The 24,351-nt window shown below is 43.3% G+C and overlaps 1 long non-coding RNA gene across 1 annotated transcript in view; it reads left to right on the top strand.

The window, feature by feature from the left end:
• The window catches only part of LOC307176878, a 41,334-nt gene extending 17,209 nt beyond the window's left edge, over positions 1-24,125 (top strand). The window contains exons 2-3 of the long non-coding RNA XR_013824928.1: positions 21,653-21,832; positions 24,001-24,125. This is a non-coding gene — a long non-coding RNA (uncharacterized lncRNA). The remainder of the gene's footprint in view (positions 1-21,652; positions 21,833-24,000) is intronic.
• Positions 24,126-24,351: the final 226 nt, after the last annotated feature.

The raw sequence follows: 24,351 nt of genomic DNA, 5'->3' as shown, positions 1-24,351 counted from the left end.
TATGTGAATCTCTGTGCCACAAAGAGGCAGATGTTTCTCTTACCTGTTTTATCTGACTTGACTCTTTAGGAAGGGTGAGAGGAAGTTCAGCATGTGCTCTCTGAAGGAGAGAGAAATAAATATCTCTTAATATTTATTTATCATATTTATTTATCAAATAAAATTAGAAACAGAGAAATATTGGTAAGGTTTCTTCTGTTGAACCATTCTCCATGTTAAAACAAACTGTTCTGTGAAATTTTTCTTTAAAATTCTTAGAATATACTCTTTCTGTAGACACCATGATTAAGTTTGCAATATGAAAGAGGGTATCTTGGTCACTGGCCAGTGGTGAAAAGCACTGCCCCTGGAACTGGCTTGTCTGGGTTCAATGCTGGGTCTGTCCCTTACATGCTGTGTGACCCCGGTTGAGTTTTCCACAGGCTCCCCATCTGTAAAATGGAAATAATGTCATTTACTTGATGGAGTTGCCATAAGGATTTGTGAGCTCTCAGAATACCTAACACCTAATCAGCACCATTCCGATAAATGTTGGGCCAATGTTTCCAGATTAATGAGAGATGCTGAGGTGTTATCTCTGTTTCTGCCAGCGTGCTTGCTGGGGAAGAGGCCACTGCTGACTTCTTCCGCCCTGTGTTCTACTTAAGAAAATGCACAAGTGTCAGCATGCAGAGCAGGGCCATGCTAAGAAGCAAGGGTAGACATTGTCACTTTGATAAGTAAAAACTCTGTGGAGTAAAGTAAATTTAAAGTCACATATCTTTATGGACTGCCTGCAATGAAGAAGCCTCATGTGAAATGCTATGGGTGTTCCAAGAAATCTAACAAGGGCTTCTGCCATTAAGGGCTTTAGTGGATGATTGGGGAGATAAGATGTATAAATAAATAAATAAGAAAAGACACAAAGAAGAGTTTGAGACAATGATAGAAGTAACGTCACATGGTACATGATCTACTGACAATGGAGTATGAGGTAATAGTTACCCCTGGAGTTTTTTTAAATTAATTTTTATTGGAGTATAGTGGATTTACAATGTTGTGTTAGCTTCTGCTGTACATCAAAGTGAATCAATTATACATATATCCACTCTTTTTTAGATTCTTTTCCCATATAGGTCATTACAGAGTACTGAGTAGAGTTCCCTGTGCTATACAGTAGGTTCTTATTATTTATCTAGTTTATGTATAGCAGTGTGTATATGTCAATCCCAATCTCCCAGTTTATCCCTCCCCTTCCTCCCTGGTAACCACAGATTTGTTTTCTACATACCACTGGAGTTTGAGGAGAAGTCCTTCCTATTAGGGAAATTATGGAGGGTGGTGGATGTGGAACCAGAGCTGTGTGTTGAGGGATATACGGTTTGGGTAGGCTGAGCGGATGGTGGCTGGCCCTGTAGGGATATGAAACGAGGTGAAAACACGTGCTGGGTCCCAGGATGGGCGGCAGGAGCCCACCAGTATGGCTGTGGGAGGGTAGAGAATTTTGGAAGGTAAGTGGAGACGCTGGAAAGGCAGACCGGGAGCCTGTTGTGGACGACTTTGAATGGTGGTCTAAGGACTTTGCTCTTTTCCCTGAAGGTTGTGGGTACTTTGGGTACTAGTGAGCGTTTTTGAGTCTATACAATTGGCCTTTCTTAATTTCTTAGCAAGGATAGAATCTCATTTTCTAGGTAGCAAAGCTTTATGTGAGACACTGCTGAGGAGTAATAGAAGTAGGAGGGCATTTTGGTGGCCGCAGTGCCCCCAGGCACATGTTCCATTCTTTTTGAGTGCTCAACATTCATAAGTAGGACCTATGAACATTGTGCCCATGAGTGGAGAATTCCCCAATGAAGAGACCTACCAGTCCCCCCGGCCCTTACCCAGCATCCCTCCAGTTAGGGCACAGGCATGTGACATGGGTCCCACCAGTCAGACTTTGAACTGGAAGCCAGTGAAGCCAGGGATGGTGTGAGGTGCACCTTGGCTAGTGTTGTGGGAAGAGCATCCAGTGTCTGGAGACGGTTGCCGCGGCGGGGCGAGGGGAGCCTGGTGTGCCCACGCTGGCAGCGTTGGCTGTGGTCGCCTAGGTCTCTGTAACCACCGGGCTGATTCAATGTGATTTGGGGCATTTTCTGGGCAGCTTAGCCCCCAAGCCTACTGAGGGGCTTTTCTAAATTCTCTGTAAGTGAATTAATCTCTTTTAATCATATTTTTTTCTGCTTAAGCTCTTTAGAACTGGTTTTGGATTACCTAAGAGGAAACTAACACGGCAAGTGGCTCAGGGGGCAGAGGGGGCCAGGCACTCTGAGTATCCTCACGGTAGAGAAGAGCCACACTTTTGCATCCTTTATCTGAACATCCTATGCTCTCTCTGTCCTCTTCCCCTGACCTTCTGAACAATTTATAGACCCAGGTGCCTTGATCTATAAATCCATCTAGGTGATTCATAGGCTTTTTGGCGCCTTGGGTTAGCTGTCTTTGCCACCTTTATAAGCATAATTGATCACACTGATTTCATATTATCTTATTTGACACACTTGATGCACTGCCTTGAACACATAGGATGTGGAGCCCAAACTCTGAACTCAGGCTTCCTGATGACTTGGAACTTCTAGAGTGATAAAATTGATAGAGTGAGTGAACAGATGTGCAGGAAGGAAGATGGAAGTGGAGAGAAGGACGGGGTGTCTGCAGTCATTTAGTGCCTGAAGCAGAGTAGAAAGCGAGAAGAGTGTCATGATCAGGGGTCAGAAGCATGAGCAAAAGAAGAGGGGGAAAGCAGGTACCAAAGGCACACCCAGGCTTGCCTCCTGCCCCCTCCTCCGTTTATCCGGCTTGTTGTTAACACAGAGAACACGTACCCCCCAGGGCCAGCCCCTTGTAGCACCCTCCTGACAAAGACTCAGTTTGCTTCTCACCTGGGTTTTCTTTCTCACTCCATCGTCCTGGCAGAAGTCTTTGAGGGAAAGAGAGGCCATCAAGCTACTTTCACCATAACAAGTTAACTTTTATTTTTACAAAGCAGAAGCTCAGTTAAAGGGGCCAAAGCACAGGGCCAGCGTCTGGGGTTTAAGAAGCTACAGACTCCTGGGCTTTGTGGCCTTTGGTGGGATCAGCTGGCTGGGAATGGCTGCTTGGAGAGGAAGCTCCTGTGTGGAGTCTGAGAAGTTGCCCTAAGCAGACTTTGGGAGGAAAACGATTAGGGAGAGCCTTGGACCCAGCCCACCAGCCACATGGCTGGGCTGGGAGAAGTCGGGAGCTGTACTGACTTCATTAGGGGTCTGGAGGCAGAGAGGTGGACTCAAAGCATGAGACCACATGGTCACGTGGAGTAGCCCTGTTTACCTTTTTCTCCCTGTCACATATATCCTCTGAATAATATATTTTTGGGAATTCCCTGGCAGTCCAGTAGTTAGGACTTTGAGCTGGGCACACAGGTTCGATCCCTGGTTGGGGAACTAAGATCCCACATGCCATGCGGCGCATTGTGGTAAAATATACACAAGATACACTTTACCATTGGAACCATTTTTAGCTGTGTGCTTTAGTGGCGTTAAGTATGTTCACATTATTGTGCAGTCATCACCACCATCCATTGCTAGAACTTTTTCTTCTCCCCAGAGTGACACTCTGCACCCATTAAAGCTTATCTCTCCATTTCCCCCTCCTCCCGGCCCCCGGTGAATACCAGTCATTCTACTTTCTGGCTCTGTGAGTTTGACTACTCTGGTTACCTCATATAAGTGGAACTGTAGAGTGTTTGCATTTCGGTGACTGCCTTGTTTCCCTTAGCATAATGCTGTCAAGGTTCATCCATGTTGTACCATGTGTCAGAATTTCTTTACTTTTGAACACCAAATAATATTCCAGTGTATGCATATACCACATTTTGTTTATCCCTTCTTCTGCTGGTGGGCATTTTGGTTGTCTCCACTTTTTGGCTATTGTGAATAGTGCTGCTATGAACTTGAGAATGAAGAGGGCTGGTTGAGTCCCTGCTTTCAGTTCTTTTGGGTATATACCCAGAAATGGAACTGCTAGATTTAATTAATTCTGTATTTAATTTTTTGAGGAAACACAATAATGTTTCTAAATAATATTTGTAATGAACTTTCTTTTTTTTTTTTTTTTTTTGGCTGTGCTGCACAGCCTGTGGGATCTCAGTTTCCCTCCCAGGTATTGAACCCGGGCCCCAGCAGTGAAAGTACCAAGTCCTAACCACTGGGCCACCAGGGAATTCCCTGTAATAAACTTTTTTTATTAAGGGAAATTTTAAATACACAAAATAGAAAGAATAGCATAACGAATCCTCATGTACACAACATTTGGTTTTGAAGATTATTTAGAATGATTGTTTGATGTGCAGGTTGGATCACTTTAGCGATTCAGAAAACATGTGTTGAGCAGTTGAGCATCCAATGATGAATCAGGCATGATTCCTATCAGCTGCGGTACCTCTGGGTGCTGGTGATGAAAATGTGCATCTCCAATGCCCTGCTCTGGGAACATGGCTAATTGACAGCCCCAGTTGCTGCCCCCCCCCCCACCCAGATCTACTATCATGTTTGCACTGAGTACACACTTTTGGTGGGCTGCTACCAGCATGGTGAGGGCATTATTTCAGGACTCCTCCAACAGTGTATTTGACTTGAGGACTTTCCACCAACCTGGCTGGATCTTTTGTAGAACTGCTCTGTGATCTGAGGCTCTTTCCACCCAATTTTCCTTCCTGGCCCCTCTTCTTTCACGAGTGTCAGAATTACATCTCTCTCTGAAGTCTCTTCTTACTTTCTCCAGCACCCTCCCCTTACTCTTTCACAGGTGTTTCCCCAGTAAATCTCTTAAATGTCCAATCATGTCTGCTTCTCGGCAGACCTAAGCCAAGACACTTGGGTTTTGGGATTTAAATAATATGGCCTTGAGCCTTTCACTGCACATATGCTGGGAAGCCCAACCTCATGAGCAAGATTTCTGCAAATTCCCGAAGGTATATATTTTCATTTAGGCTCCAAGCTGTAAGCCTCTGAACTCCTACATTCACTTCTATCTCATTTCTGTGGTTCTCCTCTTCCCTCTACTTCATCTCAACTCCTGCCTGGAACTCGGCTTCGTTTCCTTGATTTGGTCCCAAACCACTTAACACAAGCCCTTTGTGGGTGTATCAGGCTTTACCCAAGTGTTAGGTCTTTCTCACGTCTCATAAATACAAACAATTTGAACTTAAAGATGACCCATTCCTGTTTTAAATGTCCTTCAGCTCCTGTCACCAGGAGTCTCTCACTGGCCACCTTTTTCTTGCAAGCTGAAATCTTTTTCATGTTGTTTGACTGCCTTTGCCCCATTTACCCGACTTATTCTTCCCTTCTCACCCTGATGCCCAAATGTATGTGTCCCTCTCATGCACAGGAACTAGATCTCTTTCTTTTTCTCGTTACAGTCAGAGTCTTTGGGACTCATCTTTCCTGCCAAAATTTACCTGTCAAGGTATTTTTCTTAAATGAAGACAATTTCCTATCTAAGTCTGCTTCTGATATCAGCTCTCAAAATATGTGTTTTTCATGAAAAATTCTAGAAGATAATGTAGGAAAAAAGCTCCTTGACATGGATCTTGGCAATGATTTTTTTTTTTTGGATATGACACCTAAAGCACTACATCAAACTAAAAAGCTTCTGTACAGATATTTTTCCAAAGAAGATATATGAATGGCTAACAGGTACCTGAAAACATGCTCAACATCACTAGTCATTAGGGAAATGCAAATCAGGATCCCAGTGAGATATCACCTCACAACTGTTAGAATGATCCCCCAAAAGACAAGAGATAACAAATGCTGACAAGGGTGTGGAGAAAAAGGAACCCTTGTGCACGGTTGGTGGAATTGTAAATTGGTACAGCCATTATGGAAAACAGTATGGAAGATCCTCAAAAAATTAAAAATAGAACTACCATATGATCCAGCAATCCCACTTCTGGGAACATATCCAAGGGAGATGAAAACACTAACTCGAAAAGATACCTGCACCCCTGTGTTCATAGCAGCTTTATTTATAATAGCTAAGACATGGAAACAACCTAAATGTCTGTTGATTGATGAATAGATAAAGAAGTTGTGATATATATATATATATATATATATATATATACACACATACATACACACACACATACATATAATGCAATATTAATGGAATGTATATATCTATAGGAATATTAATGGAATATGTGTATATATACATATATATAAACATATATGTATAATGGAATATTATTCAGCCATAAAAAATGAGGAAATCCTACCATTTGTGACAACATACAGGGATGGACCTTGAAGGCATTATGCTAAGTGAAATAAGTCAGATAAAGACAAACCCATGTAAGTTCATTTATATTTTGAATCTAAAATAAGAAAAAAAATCCCAAATTCATAGAAAAAAAGATCAGATATGTGTTTACCAGAGATGGGGGTTAAGGGGAGGGGGACTTGCAGGAAGATAGTCAAAGTACTTCCAGTTATAAGATAAATAAGTACTAGGAATGTAACATACAGCATGATTAATATAATTAACGCTGCTCTATGTTATATATGAAAGTTTTTAGGCGAGTAAATCTTAAGATTTCTCATCACAAGGAAAAGGTATTTTTGGTTTTGTTTCTATATGAGATGACAGATGTTCACTAAACCTATTATGGTAATCATTTCACAGTATAAGTCGAACCTTTATTCTGTACATTTGAAACTCATACCATCACATATAAAAATTATATCTCAATAAGGCTGAAAAAAAATTTTTAAATGTGTTTTTCAGCTCCACTACACATGAATATAGATAGATAAATAAAGTCAAAAGTGCAGTAGGTGCTGTAATAGAAGTGTCTACTGGGTAGAGTGAGCCACAAAGGAGGGGATGTTTGATTTGAACTGGAGGTGGGTGGCGTGGAATATACTAGAAGCAGGAAGCTCAGCTAGGATCCTACTCATTGCAAGTGACCTGGGGAGGGTGGGTGTAGGAGCTGGAGAGGAGTAGAAGTGGAGGTTGTAAGGAAGGCACTGATCTGAAAAAAAAGATTCTTATCATCGGAAAAGCTGCTGCTATGTAGCATTTATTATGTGCCAGACACTGTTCCAAGCGCTTTCCATATAACTCAAGGAACCCACATAACAGGAGGTGTTACTAGCCCCTCTTTCCACAGGAGGAGAATGAGGCAGAGAGTGAGTGACTGAGCAACTGGTCAAGGCGATAGCGCTAGTGAGTGGTAGAGTCAGGATCTGGGCTTGGGCTGGCTGCAGACTGTGCGCTTTCCCCTGCGGCTCTGAGACCACGTGGCAGGTCTGCTCACTGTTTGCATGTGGGTGTGTGGGTGTCCGAGAGAAGGAAGGCTCAGAGTTCATCATCTTAGCAACTGGCACGCTCATCTTTCCAACTGACCTCAAGTGCAGAGACAGTGGTATCATTACTAATGCTTGCTCTAATATAAAAGACGACATTCAGTATTTCTAGTAAGCCAAGGCCATTTATTTAAGCAAATGCAAAGAATGACATGAGTGTTATTTATCTGTTCCAGTACCATATGCAAGAAATGATGGGTATTTCTGAATTTAATTGTCATGCATCTTTCAGTGCCCCCCATCCCATACAGCTCATAACTCACACAGTCTTTGCCCTTCTGAACTGTAATAAAATGCCTTCACCATAGTGTGTCATCTTTACCTGCAGTTAAAACGGAATAAGGATCTATGAGTTAAAAAACACATTTTAATTCTTTTCCAGTTCTAATCTCCATGAACTGTAGAATAAAATAACAAAACTGACTAGAGATGGTTGAAATATGAATCTGTGGGTTAATTTCTGTGTCCTATTTCTAAAGTAAGCCAGAAAGTATTCATATTAAAGATTTGATTTCCAAAAAAAATGTACATCTTCTTAACAGATTACAAACCATTGACGTATAATTGTTTATATGTCTAAAATTATTTTAAAAGTAAAAAAAGACTTCCAGTTTATAAACTTCCTGTGCTGTTCCTTCAAAGCCTTATTTATTCTCCCTGAAAGCACTCAGCAAACCACGGATGCAATAAAAAGCAAATGTCCTAAATGCAAGATGGAATCAGGGCAATGGCTCTTAGTCTGGGGTGTGTGATGTATGGACTCAAGGCATAACATAAGCTATTGTATTCTTTATTTACAGTCACTTAATTGCTTTAGAAGCTAAAGGTAATTTTTGACTGATGTAGAATACCTGGGGGAACAGTTTTGGAGCATTTTAAAAGCTATTCACAGCCAGGGTCTGAGTGTCTTCTTTGGGAGGATGCCCCATCCTGGCTCAAGAGTGTCCCCACCATTCTTATCCCTATTATTTCTGCTCTCATTTTATACTCAGACCACAGCTATGGCTGTTAACCGTTTGTGGGTGAGGCTCCGTGCTATCACACTGACTCTGCTTCGTGGGCTCGGTCATGGGATGCAGAGCCTTCTGGGAGAAGACCCCAACATGCAGCTGGCTCACCAGGGGGACCGGCTCTCTCCTCCGGCATCCCCCCCGTTGAGTCATGCTCAGCATGTTATCAGGCAAACCAGTAATCCATGCACCAATGTGAAGGTTTGTTGATTTCTTTCTCCAGCCTGTCTGTTTGGCTGTGAGCTTGATGACTCAGACACAGTTGGCTCCCTGTTATGGGAGCAGGTGATGCTTCCGTGTGCTGACAGGCACTCTTCCTGAAGCAGTTGCCTTCCACAGCCTCTGAGCCTCTTCTGCCCCTTCATTCAGTGCCCTGGGAGAGGGGAGACCCTAACCAGTATTTGGTACCACCAGAGAAAACCAGTTCACAGAGACTGTGCTTCCCGTGTCCACTGAGTCCCCTACTGCAACTTGTTGGGAAATCTCAAGAGATAATTCTGGTAAAGCACTCTGGATGCTTTTTACAGACCAGAGCCTCACAGGCCTTTATCCCGTCGTCATCATCATCATCAATCATCATTATCACCGCTCTCTCCAGTTAGAGAGCAAACATTTATTAAAGACCTAATTCTAAGTGATTTTCTATTTGATACTGAATCAAAAATTAAACAGTCTAGATTCCTTCTGTCTAGGATTGTAACCTCAGGTAAACCCATCAGTATGGCCACAAGTGTATAGGTATTAGCGAAAGATGAAACCAGCCTGCTGGCAGCCAGCATGGGGAGAACACTTACAAAGTAGACCCCTGATTGGCATATCAAGAGCTTTTAGGTATCTCAAAGAAAACGAGGTAGTTCGCCTTTCTCCGGTTAGCATTCAGTGGAATGGTGAGAGTAGAGTTGACCTTTGCTGAGTCTTAGTGGTCCAGGAGAGTGTGGGATGGGTGGTGGGTGGGTGTACTGGGGGTTCTATGTGCTCAGCTTTACGGAGAGTAGGATTGAACTGATTGTGAGATGCGGCCAGCTGCACCTGAGGTGGGTGGAAAGAGCCCGGCTTCCAGGTCCAGGCCTGGTTTTGAGTCACCACCCTGTTACCTGTTAGCTGTACGATCCAGGGCAAATCATGCAACCAGACATTCTCAGCCTCATTTTATTCATCTGTAAAACGGGAATAAGAACATGTACTCTGTCTGATGTATTTGAAGTCCCTGGCATGGACCACAAAGAGTGATTACTGTTATCTCTGTACATAAGAAGGGACAAAACAAGTAATATCATCTGGAGGACCCACATGAAAAATCCTGGAGGCTTGGATTTCAGCATGAATACACGTTTCCTAAAGATGGCATGAGCCCCGGCTTAAAATCTAGCTTTTGTGCTGCGTGTCGATCCACAATCTAAAGAAGAAGAAACTGTGCTTTTATTTTTAGACTCTCAAAGCCCCGTTTTACAATGAGTTAATGGGACGGTTTCTGCCACAGGCAGGGGAATTCACGTGCTTTCACACTGGCTTTTGAACAGCGCCCGTGGAGGCAGTAGGGCAGGGGCCTCTGCAGTTGTGGGTTAGCTGAAAGCCCTCCATGCTCCATCTCTGCATTTTGTCTGCTAAGGCGGAACCACAGCTTCCCTTTTCTAGGTTTCCGCATGTTTCCACTGTAGCTGCAGGCTGCCCAGCCTGCAAGAAAGAGGCCTTGGGAGGCAGAGGGCTCTTTCTCTGTGCCTGGGGGCAGAGCTGAGTTCTGTTCCCCTGCATCCAGAGCCGGCACCACTCAATAAGGACAGGTCTTTGGAGGAGCCAGTCAGATACCTCGTGAGCACTGTGGGCACAACAGATGAAAACTGCAAAACTTCTGATTCAGAAAACCCTTGATGGACGTTCTCAAATTTTTCCACTCCAGCAGGACCTTCTTTTTTTAGATGTTGGGGGTAGGAGTTTATTAATTAATTTATTTTATTTTTGCTGTATTGGGTCTTCGTTTCTGTGCGAGGGCTTTCTCTAGTTGTGGCAAGCGGGGGCCACTCTTCATCGCGGTGCGCGGGCCTCTCACTATCGTGGCTTCTCTTGTTGCAGAGCACAGGCTCCAGACGCGCAGGCTCAGTAGTTGTGGCTCACGGGCCTAGTTGCTCTGCGGCATGTGGGATCCTCCCAGACCAGGGCTTGAACCCGTGTCCCCTGCATTAGCAGGCAGACTCTCAACCACTGCGCCACCAGGGAAGCCCCCAGGACCCTCTTTACCTTCTTTCTCTTCTCATCCCTTGCACCAGGAGACTGAGAGGAGGAATAGATGGAGAGTCATCGGGAGCCTCGAATTCTAGTCCTGGCTCTGCCTTTGTGTAACTGTGGGTTCCCAGTGCCCCACCAAGGTGGTGTTTGCATCAGTAAAGGATGAAGGTGGACAGAGATTCCTTTCTGTTGAAATTGAACCCTAAGGACATTTAGAACCTCCCGCAAATCCCCCCTCTGCTGCCACGGTGGCCCACATTCCTGTTGCACAGAACCAGGGCTCTGCTTGAGTCTCTGCTCCCCTGACCCAGCCCAGAGCCTGGCTGTTTGCCACCCACCTTCTGTGTGGAGCAGAGGGTGCTGAGAGGAGTCAGAGCCTGTTGCAAACCCCTGTTGGTTAGGATGGGGCAGCGGAAAGTTGGCGCTCGTTTCTATTCGCCTGAAGGAAATTGAGCCGGGTCGCTGGGAGCCAGAAACCATCCAATAAGCACGGTTTCCGGGACAGGAGTCAGGGGGCTCTACTCCCGGAAAATTCCACTGCTCTGCTTCAGGATTTTTGCATGAAACCTCTCAACACTTGAGTGCTTAGCTAAAGCTTGGCGCTGTTCCTCAGCCGCTGGCCTTCCTGTTGGACTGGCCAGGCTGCCAAAAGTGGCTCATTGTGTTTTGAGGCAGTGAGGTTTGGTTCAACCTATGATCTAATTCTCACACTTTCCTCCTCACAAGTCCACACTTGAACCACAAATCTGGTGCCTGAGATGGGGCTGAAGAGGCCGAAATGAAAGCTGGGTCAACACGTGGGTGATGGAAGAATGGACTAGGAGACGTGTTATAAGAAACATCTCATTAATGTGGCAACTTCATTATCTGGATATTCCAGATGAAACCTCTAGAATGGCTTGCTCCCTTGAATATAGATACAGCTAAAGACACTGAGGACATTTTGTGCCCCATGGTGTTCTCTGCCTGCTGCCTAGCGAAATACTTAACGGAGATAAACATGCAAAGTATGGCCTGTAAAAAACTTTTCTAAATGGTTTCTTAGAAACGGCTGCCATCCACGGCCCTTCCCATGTGAAACGGCAGATGGAGTCGCATATTCCCCGCGGGAGTAAGGACATGTGTAGAGATTTCCTTCTTACTCCAGTGCATTTGTTACCGAGACAGAGGAAGGATCATGGAACTTGATGCCTTTGCTCATTACTGCTCAAGACTCAGTTCAGCCCAAATTGCTTCTGTTGGAGAAGTGAACTTAGATGGTTCCTTTAACGAGGCAGGAAGGGGAAATTCCATTTTCTGCCTGGGCTCAAGGCAGCCTGCCCGAGGGCTGAGAGGTCCGGATGTGGTGCCCGCCACCGACTTGGATTCAAGCGGAACAGAGTCAGCAGACCTGGAAGCTCAACCCTAACTTGGAAACAGATGCCATTAAAGCAGAACAGAATCCACTCTGAACAAGCTGCCACCACAGCTTGCATGGCCACCATCTGCGGTGGTAATGTCCCCGCCATCATATCTCCCTGCTTCTTCTGGTACCCTTCCCATATGAGTAGTGCCGCCTGGTTTGGGAGGCTGTAAGCTATAAATAATGGTGTTAGCGTCTGCGCTCGAGTTTGGAGCAGAATTCTCTACTCTAGGATTGGTCCCAGCAAAGGGAGAAGTAGGTGGTTGTCTTCATCTGCCCTCCCCGTTGTTTCTTTCCTCCCTCTTGTTAGTTCTGTCCTCCCAATTCCCACCCTCTCTCATCATCTGCGGCTTGCTTGCCTTGCCGACTGCACCTAAGAGGCCAGCTTGGAGCAATGAGCTTCTGTGTCCCAATCCAGTGGAGTTTGCGCTTTGAAAGAGAGCCCCGGGGAGAGAGCAGTGCTTATTCCTGAAGAATGGACTTTCGAACAGTGGCTTAGCAGGTGCCCCGCTTACTAGCTCCTGGGCCAATGAGATTCTTCTATACAAAGCTGCCTCTAGATGCCTGTCCTTCAGATCAGACCATCTAGGTCATTTGCTGTGCAATCGGGGGTAGGGTTGGCACTGACACTAATTAATTTTAATCCTGCCTTCAGAGTAGCGGCACCCAAGAACGGGAACTCTTGACATTCAGCTGATTGCCCTGGGGACAGTTTCTTCAGACATTTCTGTAGTTTAATTCAGCCTCTGTTTTTAGCACAGGGCTCAGACATTGTACTAACTATAGGGCATTGGGTGTCTTAGCTCAGCTTGCTATAACAAAATACCACAGACTGTGTGGCTTAAACAATAGACATTTATTTCTTATCATTCAAGATCAAGGTGCTGGCTGATTTGGTTCCTGGTAAGGGCTCAATGCCTGTCTTGCAGACAGCTGCCTTCTTGTAGTGTTATGTCCTCACAGGGCAGAGAGAGAAAGAGAGGGAGAGGGAGCAGGTCAGGGGGAGGAGGAGTCTCTCTTTGGTCTCTTCTTATAAGGGCACTAATCCTATCATGAGGATGGGCAGTGATCCCACCCTCATGACCTCATCTAAACCTAATCATCTCCCAAAAGCTCCACCTCCAAAGACCATCACATTGAGGGTTAGAGCTTTGACAAATGAGTTCTGGGGGACACATTCAATCCATAACACTGGGCAAATCACATAACAGCTCTGGACCTCAGGTTCTTTATCTGCGAAACGCAGATAATGATAGGACCTACTCATAGGGTGGTTTTAGGGACTGAATGAGATGGTGTGTGCAAAACACCTGAAACATGGTAAAGATGTAGTCACTGGTAGCTCTTTTTCTTCCATTTTAGCAATGTTTTCCAGTAGTCTGGCATGTCAGCTCAAGTACCTTAGAATCATAAAAATTTAGAGCAGAAAGAAACCCTGGAAATGATCTCATCTAGCTCTCTCACTTCTTAGATAAGGAACTGAGAATGAAAGTGTGAAAAACAGGCTTCCCAGAGCTTTAGTGGCTGCACAAGGTCAAGAACCCAGGTGTTCTGAATCCCAGTCTATTGTTATTTCAACAACTTCCTTGTGCCTCAGGTACCGGTTGTTATTTTAGTTACAAAACCTGCCATTTCAGACTTCCTTTGGCAAGGAATTTGTGCTTATGAAGTAATTTTAATAAAAAGAATATTTGTCTCTTAGAAGAAAGTTGAATACCTGAGGATTTGCAGATGCGACCATCAAATAAATAGCACTTGCATCATAAACAGGCCAAATATATTCTTCTCTAAGGAAACGTAACACTAGTTCTTCTAAGCAGAGGTGACAACTTGAATAAAAACATCACATTGTCGGGCTTCCCTGGTGGTGCAGTGGTTGAGAGTCCACCTGCCGATGCAGGGGACACGGGTTCGTGCCCTGGTCCGGGAAGATCCCACATGCCGCAGAGCGGCTGGGCCCATGAGCCATGGCCGCTGAGCCTGCGCGTCCGGAGCCTGTGCTCCACAATGGGAGAGGCCACAGCAGTGAGAGGCCTGCGTACCACAAAAAAAAAAATCACATTGTCCTTGAGATCGTCTGTTGGCAATATTAACCTTAGAAATAAGACATTTCACATACAATCAACATGAGGCTCAAGAACCTTGTGTGACCTTATCAATGTTATGAAGAATGAGAAAGCGTATGACATCCAGGTTTAGGTGGGGGAGTAAAGGACAGGTGAGTGTGGGATGCAGGGAATCAAGAGAGGTCAACTTTGGCATTGACATTTCAGGCTGTCTCCTGGGAAGGCAAAAGGTACCCATCTTCCCCGACTTGATGCACGGACTCCTGGAGACAGGTGTGTTCCTGTTGTGCTGATGAATGGACCAGAAGTGGTCCACTCATGGACTCAGGCTAGCTCCAAGGCTAGGCTCACAAAGTGAACTTCTGCTTTCAGTCTGCGTTCCGTGTTGTATTCATAATTGCAGAGGCTGGGCTGGCTTGAGGAGACAGGCCTGAAGATCCTGAATGCTACATGGCTCAGCGTAAAGGCACGTGCTGGCCTTTTTGTTTATCCCTCAATCTCCCATGAGCTTAAATCCTCAAGAGATGAATTCACTTGTGTGTGCTAACAGCGTGAAAGATCAGAGCCTCCAAAGGGGAGAACTTGGAGAAAGCGCCAAGGGAATGTAACTTTGTGGGGTCATTTGGCCCTAAGCCTGGCAGCTCTCCTGGCGACACATCTAACCTTCTTTCAAGCTTCGTTTGATGTAATCAGGGCAATTATTTATATGCATACAGTGTAATTGAACTACATTTCTTCCAGCTACGTCAAAGCTTAACTTCATCCTCTTTTCCTCATTTCAGCTCTTGCTCTACCTTCTCCTCCCAATTCCTGTTTTTCATTTCAGAGGCTGCTTACGGGTCTACTCATTGTTGAAACAATCTGAGAAAGTGCAATGGGGCTTATCACCTGCTAGTCTTTCTTGTGTGTGATACAGTCTTGTCCTGGACAAAATGAAATGCTTTATTACCCTATATTCTAAGGGATGAGTCATTTCTGGGTGTGTTTCCAGGAAACAGTCAATTTAATAATAAAAGTATTTGTCTTTATGTAATATGTAATATAAGAATATTTGTCTTAATATTTTACTTTATGGTCGTGCCTCATGCAGGGAGAGGATATGACACAGGATATCCTACCAGATGAGGGGAAAGAATGCAAACCATGAGGGTGCTGATAACAAAGATAACAGAAGATGGCTTTTTTGATAATAACAACCATAATAGTATCCTTCTGTATATGTATATCATTTCACATCTATTATGGTGTTTGACCTTCATGACAACTTTGTGAGGCCACTGGGAAGGCTACATTGTCTGCCTTATTTATGCAAGTGGGAACTGGAGAATGCTTAGTTTTGAATGAGTGTTCTGTTTGTGGTGGGCAGTGCTGCCACGTACGTAGTACAGGAGGTTTTGAAAATTCAGGCTACTACTGATTTGGAACCTAGATTCTCTCACAGACCCATCTGCGATATAACGGTCACTGCCTCCTACCAATGCCCATAACCAGAATCACATCATCTACCTACCAGCGAGAAATTAGTTTATTAATTACTATTGTTGAGTGCCTGTTATATGCAGGTCCCCCTCCTGGATTCTAGAGAAAGATTTATAGACACGATGCTTGCTTTGGAGGTCACAGTTGGTGAGAATATTAATACTAAGGAGAGCTTCCTTTCACTGAAGTAATCAGCACTGTTCTAGATTTGGAGTTACAGAGATAAATTAGACATAATCCACATCTTCTAGGAACTCATGCTTGATGTTGAAGATAGAAGGATGAATAAGATATTGTTCCTATACTTAAAGGGTACAATCAAGTAAATGCTAATAGATATAAATAATAATACCTTCTAGTCATTGAGGATCTACTGTGTACCAGGCACTGTCCTAAATGCTTTGATTCTACCCCTTAAACATTATGCTTTGCAACTCTATTCTAATATTTAATTGGGGCTAGTGATCCCAGTTACAGAGAAGGGTTTGGGGTCAGGGAGATTAAGTGAGCTGATGTTGATCACCTGGGCAGAATGTTATGGAAAAGGGATCAAGCTCAGTCTGACTCTAAAGCTTACCCTGTTTCTTCTGTACAATAATATAGAAGCCTGTTGTTTAGTAAAGTTTTATCACCAGTAAGGAACAAGTTCTCTTATATCAGCTGTATTGTTTCAGAAGCTCTAGTGATAGACAGTATAGGAAAGCACACAGGCCCCATGATGGGCAGCTCAGAAAGAAGGTGCGTATTAATTAAGGTAGATTCATTGCTGTAACAAACAAATCTGAGTAAAGAATGTAGAATGGCTCAAATACAATAGAAGTTTACTTCTCACTTATGTAACACCCTAAAGGGTTTGATTGGAGGCTCCTAGTGGTGATTCAGAGACCCAGGCTCCTTCTATCTTGTGGCTCTGCTGTCCTCCCCATGTGGCTTCCAAAGTGGTTGTATTTGTTGCATCAGACTAGTGGATGGAGAAAGAACACGGATTACTGTGCATGGGAGTTTCATGGGCCAGACCTGTGAGTGTCACTCAGCCCTCACAATCCACCAATTAGAATTCAATTTTGTGGCTATAACTAACTACGAGGGAGCTGGAAAGGGAGGTCCAGCTGTGTGCCCAGGAAAGAAGAGGGAAATGACTACCAGTCACTGCCACAAGATGGTCTTACTGCACCTCAGTACCAAAAAGCATAAGTAACTCGGCAGCACCACTGTGTCCCATGAAAGAGAACATGCTATTTTGGTTATAGCCTCAGCATAGTGGCCCAGGAGTTCTGGCTGGAGGATTTTGTGGAGAAAAGTAGGGAAGAGGTTTCTGAAGGAGAGAGACGGAAAGGTGAGCACAGGAGAGATTCAGCACCACTCACATTTCTAGAGTCCTCCTCTCATCTACAAATTTACGCACTCTTATTGGCATTTAATCGGTGATGTTTCTGCATCTGACCCAGCATCTCAGTGGGGCATGGGAAGTGTCTTCTTGAGTAGATTGCTGTGGACTGTACAGAGTGATGGAAGGCCACTGGGACCTGGGCTCTCATTTTACGACCTAACGTTCACTTGGCCTTTCAGGATCAGACACACAGGACTCGGCAGTCAGCAGGTTAGGGTGGCAGAGGGATGAAGAAGTTGATCATTGGAGCAAAAACAGAACACATTATTTTTCCTTTTCCCCAGATCTCTTTCCCTCATTTCTCTTCACTGAACATGAATTTTCTCTGAGAAAATAATTGTGCAGATCTCATACCTCATGGATTCATCATCCAAGTTATGGAAAATGTCATCTAGGGACATGCTGTACAGAAGCTCCATGGGGAGAAGAGTTACAGCACCAGCCCCTGGGCACAGCCAGGAAAGGGTGACATTATTTGGGTCCCTTTTGCTTCTCCTTTCATTATGTGTCCCAGAAAGTTTCCTTCCTCTCTCTCGACTGGAAAAGTATCTGATGAAAGAATCTCTATAAGTTCTTATCTGTTACGTGGGAGTGGGTATTGCATTGTGTCGAGCAGCTCTTCACACATCTTCAGAACAAATCCCCAGTGACAGGATTTCTTGCTCCTCAGTGACCTGCTGGGGCTTAGAGCCTGGGCAGAGTCTTCTAGGTGCTCTCCAGAAGCTACAAATGTCTTGAGATTCATATTCTTGAGATCAGTTTTTGTTTTTTTCCAGTGACATTTGGTGATTTTATCTGAGCCCTGAGTTGGGTTTATTTTCCTATATACATGGAACAAATCACTGAATAAACGTGAAAAGGTTCTCTGCTACCCCAAATCATTTCCTTTATAGGTCTGAAATTCTCATCTGTAGACAATGTACTGAGTTAAGCACCTGGTAAATTATGATTATTCAGTGGAAGTGGTGCTAGAGTTGGAGCATTTGATCTACACTCAACAATGAATCTAGAGGTTCTTAACATTTTTGTGTTCTAGGCATTAACAGATTGACAGCACACTGCAAGAGACTGAGGGTCTCCCAACAGCACAACAAGCAAGCAACAATTACAGTGCAATTGCTGTCGCAGTGTAGTGATGCTTCAAGGTGTCCAGGAAAGCCTTCCCCTTTCTCACACTGCTCACTAGTTTGCTCCAGTGGTGTTCATTTTGGTGGACTTATTGCTTGCCCTTCTCTCATATACTTACAAGGCAAAATTCTTGTGTTCTAGTGAGCAGTCTTTATTTGGATCCAGATAGATTATGTTCCTCACCTCTTATTCACAGCAAATTGTCTTCTACTCTATAAAATTTAAATTAAAATATGACAGTACATCCATGTAAGGCCCACAGTGACTGAGAACCAGTTCAAGAAAGGGTTGAATAGACAAAGAGGAACACGGAATAGCTAAGCAGTAACACAAGGCTACTTTGTACTATAGAGGGTGTCGTGGGTTGATTGTGTCTCCTAAAAAGATATGTTGAAGTCTTAACCCGCAGTACCTGTGAATGTGACCTTATTTGGGAATAGAGCCTCTGCCAATGTAATCAAGTAAAGATGAGATCATCCTGGATTATGGTGGGGCCTTAATTCAATGACTGGTGTCCTTATAAGAGGAAGCAGGTTTGTACACAGGGACACAGAGACATACAGGGCGAGTGCCATGTGGCTGCAAGCCAAGGAACGCCGAGGAATGGCAGCAAGCACCAGGAGACAGGAGAGAGGCAAGGAACGGATTCTCCCTTGGAGGCTCCAGAAGGAACCAGCCCTGCCAGCACCTTGATTTCAGACTTCTAGACTCCAGAGCTGCGAAAGAAAAATATTCTGTTGCTTTAAGCTGCTCAGTTCGTTATGCTTTGTTATGACAGCCCTATAGGAAACTAACACTCAGGGTAATATTGAAATGTCTTCTCCTATGCTGCAGGTGTGCCTGGTATTCATGGAAACCCTGGAAATGCCTGCTGGTGGGAAAATGATTTTGGTGTAATACTGCTCCCTCTTAGAGCTAAGACAACCAGCCCTCTCTTTCTCTCCCTCCCTTCCCTCCTTCCTTCTCTATTTGTCCTAGAATCTTAAAGGTCACTCACTGGTAAAAGCATCACAATGATACATGTACTTTCTTTAAAAAAGTGTGTTGACAGGGACCTATGTTTTTCTCTTTCTTTTTCAAATGCTGAAATTTTTAGTGAGCCCTTTCTTGTCAATACTGCAGGGCTTCAATCAAATAGCACTTGAAGTCTTTCAAAGGCCTACAAGATTGAAAAAGATTCCAGCCTGTTCGAATGGGGAATAATAGGTTTCACACACCCTCCTGATTCCTATAAATATCTCCCTTCCCTTGCTGGCTAGAGCTCTGAAAGAGAAGGGGACCTGGGCCCAGAGGAGGTGCGGGGGGCTTGGCGGTACAGGGCGGCACGAGGGAGAGGAACTGGCATTTTGTGGATTCTATCGGTTTACTGATTATCCCAGAACCATCTGTTGAATCCAGGGTGCCTGTTAAAGTCACCCCAGCAGTCCCACTGTTGCCTTTGATATTTACAATTGAGCAGGTTGAGGTAAACCCAGTCCAATTAATAAGCATGTGGTACTTTAATCAAATAAGGATTAAGGGCAAGCAAAGACAATAATAGTACCTTTACTGATTTCTGGGAGATAATTAAATCAGACTTACAGCACAGGGAGAGAAAGGGTATTATAAGTTTATAAAAGAGAAGACCTTAAATTCTGCAACATTAAGTTAATGCTCTGCATCAACAAAGTGAAGAAATCCCCTCTTTGCTGGGTGATGTAGGGGAATCAGGATAGTAAGTAGCTATTAAAAGAGATAGCAAGGGTGAACAATGAAATACCCTCAGCCATTTGAGTATAATAATCTACAAATATATTGAATAGTTGGATGAAATGTTCTTTAAACTTGCTGCATAAAGTACAAAATTTTTCAACACCGGGAGGTGACTCATTTCTTCACTATTGGAATTCTCACTGAAAAACCCTATTGAGAATTTTAATTGATATTCCATTGGAGGTACTAATGAAATTTCAGAACATATTGCTAGGTATATGTGTGTGTGTATCATGCCTGAAAAAGATGTTTTCTCAGCTCTTGTCATTTCCCTGGAGAGAGCTCATGGTAGCCTTCCTGCTTGGAAATTCAACTTCCCTGGGTCCTCTTTACTCCTCGATCAACTGGATGCATCTATCCATATACACTAATTGCCCCAAGTGTAAATAATATATTTGATGTGTGTTCCTACTCAGTGTTTATTTCATCAGTAACTGTAATGGTCAGAGTCCTTGGGTTGCAGGCAACAGAAACTGACTTTGGGCAATTTAAGAAGGGAATCTCCTGGAAATTGACCAGGAGCTCAGCAAATCAATTGGAAGGCTGAGAACAGGGTTTGGCAATAGTCATTTCTTAAGGTTGCTCTGAAGGGCTCAGAATGTTTCCAGACAAGGAACAGCCATGTCAGGGAACCATAGCTGGAAAGAATGATTTCAGGCGTTTCCTCCAGCCCAGCATCTCTCACATAAGATGTAAATCCTGGAAGACAGCAGCTGATTCCCTGGGCTTCTGACTCTTCTGAGAAAGTGTGAGGAATGCTGTTTTATTTGACTTTCCTAGTGGGAGGCAGGCACTGGATTTACTGTTCCACTAAAACAATACTACTGGAAAGATGTAATTCTCCAAAAGAAAATTGGTATTTTATAGAAAGGATAAGTGGATACCGAGCTGCCAAAAATAGTAAACACACATGCACACAACTATCTACTGAAATCGTTTATACCTATGTATTTATATTTGATTGATTTTACATATATGCATTTGTGTATATACACAGATATTTGCCACTTTTTAACGGTACCTTGCAATGGTAGTGCTTAATTAATACTTCACAATCAAAGTTTTACAGATTTGATGTAGATTTTTGAAGGCTATGAAACACTCCTTTGATGATTCTCTTCTGGAAATAGTTTTCCCTAATCTGAATGACTTCTTTAGGGTCTAGCAGAGAAGGAATGAGGGTAAAATGTATTGAATCAAAAGCACATCTGTAGATTTATGGGGTGCTTCAGTAGTGACTTGGAGATGAACAGATCGTTAATTTGATAACTGTTGAAAAGGTAGATGGAAACACATAGAGAGAGAGGGGTTGAAATTACTGAACCACTGGCTTTTTAACATATGCAGGAAAGGGATCAAAAGCATGGAGGGGTATGGCTTATGATGCAAAGCAGGTGGTTGGAAAGGAAGAGGAGAACAAATATGTGATCATCTAGTCTAGGTCATTTTTAAGCCTTGTGAAGCTAAACTAAAATTTATCAGATTTTATACTTGACGAGTATATCCTTTGTCTTGATTTTGTTCCCATAAGAAGGAGTTAGTTGTTGTTTAGCTATATTTATGGGTAAACATCTTCATCAAATTCAATATAGATACTAAAATTTTATGTAATTAAAAAAGTAGGGTTATCACATTAAATTTATAGACAAATACAGTTGAGTTCTCTTTTTTAAAAAAGTGCTTGCTATTAAGTGATATTCTAGCATTTTGAAAACACTGACATCTGTGATCAAAAATCCTGTCTAAGTTGTTATGTTTTGAATCAATTTTTTTTTTTTTTTTTTGTTTTGCGGTACACGGGCCTCTCACTGTTGTGGTCTCTCCCATTGCAGAGCACAGGCTCCGGGCGCGCAGGCTCAGCGGCCATGGCTCACAGGACCAGCCGCTCCGCAGCATGTGGGATCTTCCCAGACCGGGGCACGAACCCACGTCCCCTGCATCGGCAGGTGGACTCTCAACCACGGCGCCACCAGGGAAGCTCCTGAATTGAAGTTTTGTCAGTGTCTTGACCTGTAAGCACTGATACACATTGTCTGCAAACTAAGTGTTTTCAGTAGAAGAGAGTAGGAATTAACTACTAGTAGAAGTTACTAATAGAGTTAAATATTATTTATTTGGGTGAACCAAAAAAAAATGTGCTTTTCTCTATGTAATTTCCTTTTAAATCCAGTAAAGTTGTGGCTTTATTTTTTCACAATTCTGCCATGCTGGTGTTCAGTTGAGGTTAGTCTCTTTTGTTTTCCTTGGCTCTCCAGTGGTGGGTATTACTTTATTCCCTCCAAGGCTGACTGTGTATGTAAGAATGACAGGATGGTCTCCACTGGAGACCAGCTTTTGCTTTACTGATATGGGGCTGTATGAGCTTGTCAACCATATTAAGCCTAAAAAGGAAGTGGCAGGTAATGTATTTGGTTTCCAAGGTGAAAAATAAACAGATTCCACATCACTATAATTTCCTTAATGAAAGAATCTTTAGCCATGGCTTTCACATATTTCGGGCAGTCTTAAAATCAGCAATGCATATATAGAAATGTGAGAAGCTCCAGCAAAATCTTAAGCAAGTGTTCTTAACATGGGATTTGTAGTTACCTGGGACCTACAGGAGGTCTGATGGAGAAACTGTTGGCCCAGAAGAAGTAGATCATAAGAGAGTGCTTGTACTAGAGAAAGATAAGGTGGGATAATATATTTGGGGGAGGGATGGGCTGGGCTTCTTGCTCTCAGTTCCTTATATCATCCCACTCCCTCTGTGCTCCCTCCAACCCCTCCCAGATCCCTTAGAAATCTTCATCCATGGGGGTGGTTGCTATAGATGAACTTAAAGGCTTTTCTTCTATTATTCTTACAAAGTCTCCTGGAGTAGGCTAATATTATCAGCATTTTACAGATGAAGGAACATATGTCACTAGCCCACAGTTATAAAGAAAATGGCAAAGCAGAGATTAGAAAATTGTTCTGTGCTAAATTACCTAAAAATGATTCATGATATTCATGTGGTTAATCCCAGAGTAAGTGGTGTGAGGGTTCAGAAATATCTGGAAAATTGCACAGCCCCCCCCAAGGATTTTTTTTTCTGAAAAAGTTTCAGTGAGAAAATTCCCAGTGATCTCAGAAAATGAGAAAGAAAAAATATGCCCTCCCCACACTGGTACATTAAAAAAAAATGTTTTCATACCTTAATCCAGAGAGGGTGGAACATTGGGTACTCCTGTCTTGAGACCCAGTATTTTGTAAGGTCCTATATACTTGCTGGAAATAGGTATCTAGAGCCAGTTTTCTGTAGCAAGGAACAGAAGGGGGCATGGCCACTAGCAGGTGCTAAGATAACCTTGCAGTGTTTGTGCATTATCAGAGCATGTGATGACTTCTCATCACTGAAGCCAAGATTAGGGTTGGCTGCCGGGCAGTGCCCTGGGGATGTTTCCTTCAGGACACATGTTTGCAACCTTCTTAGGATCCTTCTTCTCTTTTGACTTTTGCTTGTGTCACTTGTCAAAAATCTAGGGCAAGTAAAAGCAGAAGTTAATTTTGTTATATTAGATCTCAGAGAAGAGAGGCTATAATAAACACTGAAGACTACTACGATGAATACTTAGCATGGTATCCTGATTCAATGATTGATTTATTTCCTATTTTAACTCCATCTGGCACTTACGTGAGCTTCATCGAGTCATAAGTCTCCAAGCCTCAGTGATCTCATCTGTAAAATGGAGCCCTTCTTCCTGGGTCTTGACAGGGTGTTTTGAAGGTAAAGATAGGTAAGGGTACTATACACAGTAGAAGCTGGGTCTATACTGAATACTTCGGTCAGACCTACAATTATAACCCAGGTCTTTCAGACCAAGTCTGAATTCCGCCTTTTGGAGTTACATGTTAGAATTACCTATCTAAATAACAATGTAGAAATGTGCAGACAGAACACCTTGTGTTTGGAACTCAGATCTGTGGTTTTCATAGTTGGTCATTACTTCAATCTGTCCCAGTTTGTGTGGTTGCCACGGGATCACTGAAAAATGGTATCTCATGTTCTCTGTTTATAAAAGCATCACTTACCCACCTAGGGCTTAATAAATTGAAAGTTTTACTGCTTAGAAAATAATCAGGTGTTGAGAAGCACAAACTGTACGATCATTTTCTGAAGGTTAATAGGCTTTTTCTCCTTCTGTTTTCTCCTCCACAGCATTACCATCTAACATGAGGTCACTTCTCCAGATGAAGGAGAGGTTGAAGTGTCACACCCAGCATGATCAGTTAGATGATGGAGAAAAGAGGCATTTGCTACCTGACCTTAATCTCCTGGGCAAGAATGACTGAATGGGGAAGGCCGAATACAGAGAGACTCAAAGGTGGAGGAAATCAGCAGAGTATCATTTAAAGAGACACAAAGCAGTATGAATGTTGACTCATGACAAAATGGACATCCTCAGGGTAAATGCTTATTGGGTTGTATACTGGTTCACTTCTTTGTTTAATTCGGAGTGACTGCAAAATGAATATAAACACCTTTAACAAAAGCAGTGTGGTAGAAAAG

This window comes from Stenella coeruleoalba (genome assembly GCF_951394435.1).
Source record: "Stenella coeruleoalba genome assembly, chromosome: 18".
In the NCBI taxonomy this organism is placed as follows: domain Eukaryota; kingdom Metazoa; phylum Chordata; class Mammalia; order Artiodactyla; family Delphinidae; genus Stenella; species Stenella coeruleoalba.
Note: the sequence above shows the minus strand (reverse complement) of the source record. Positions and strands in the feature narration are given on the sequence as shown.